The sequence below is a fragment of the Camelina sativa genome, chromosome 11 (genome assembly GCF_000633955.1).
Source record: "Camelina sativa cultivar DH55 chromosome 11, Cs, whole genome shotgun sequence".
NCBI classification, from domain to species: domain Eukaryota; kingdom Viridiplantae; phylum Streptophyta; class Magnoliopsida; order Brassicales; family Brassicaceae; genus Camelina; species Camelina sativa.
The window spans coordinates 8048359-8049347 of record NC_025695.1 but is presented as its reverse complement, the minus strand read 5'-3'; positions in this window follow the sequence as shown (position 1 = coordinate 8049347).

Sequence of the window (989 nt, the reverse complement as noted above, 5' to 3'; positions counted from 1 at the left end):
AGCGGGAAGAAGCAGACTAGCTCAAGCATCTCGCTGCTGCTTATGCGGTCAGACGGTGGGATCCGCCGTAATCGCTGCCAAATCTCCGCCGACAAATGGGCTACAGACACAACTGTCTGGCCGTTGAACACCATGTTCGTAAACTTTTTATTCCGACAAAACTGTAACTGGATGATATTTTCCCGAGAATTTCGTCAGATTTGTCTGTGTTTGTGCATACGATACACAAAGGTTGGGGTTTGTTTTCCAAGATCTTTCTTCACCCTTCCTGATCTTGCCACGTTGACTTCTATGTTCCCAACATCATCATGAATCGAATAGTGGCCTAATCCATTTTTTTAGTGTTTAATTAATTTAAAAAGCTGGAAAATCAAAATGAAGCCTGTTGATTTAGTGGTTGAATAAAAGTCAGTGATTCTATACCATGTTTGGTTTTAATATCCCTAAGAATCAGAATTATTGCAAATTATTAGAAGCAATTAACTTACCAGAGATCTTATACCGTATAGGTAGAAACGTTTTGTAGAGGTCATATGCTAAAAATAAAGCTGTATCTCGCAAGAATTTGTTAATATATGAAAGCTTAGTTAATTTGGAACAAAATTTTGTAGGAATGTTAACTTCTAGTGGATGTAGAATGATGGGACTCGTAAGCTACTGTCTCTGTAGGTTTCACCTTAATTAATCCATTGAGTTGTTCTCTACAGGTTGCTTATCAATTGCAAGCTACCACTCTTTGATCTAATTAAAACTCTTCTAAGGAACGTTCTTAAACTACTTATAGCTTATTTAGCTCTAATTGATCCCTAACAATTTGTGATAGCTTTAATGATAAAAGATAAGCTATACATAACAAAATGGAAACATCTTTCAAAGCATGTCTACTCTTAGAGGAATTAAACAATCTAGGCATCTAGCTATTAACAAGTTTAGACCTAAAAGTGAGAATGATGTGGTTCGTGAGCCTATGCCTTGTTGAGTCTGTCACA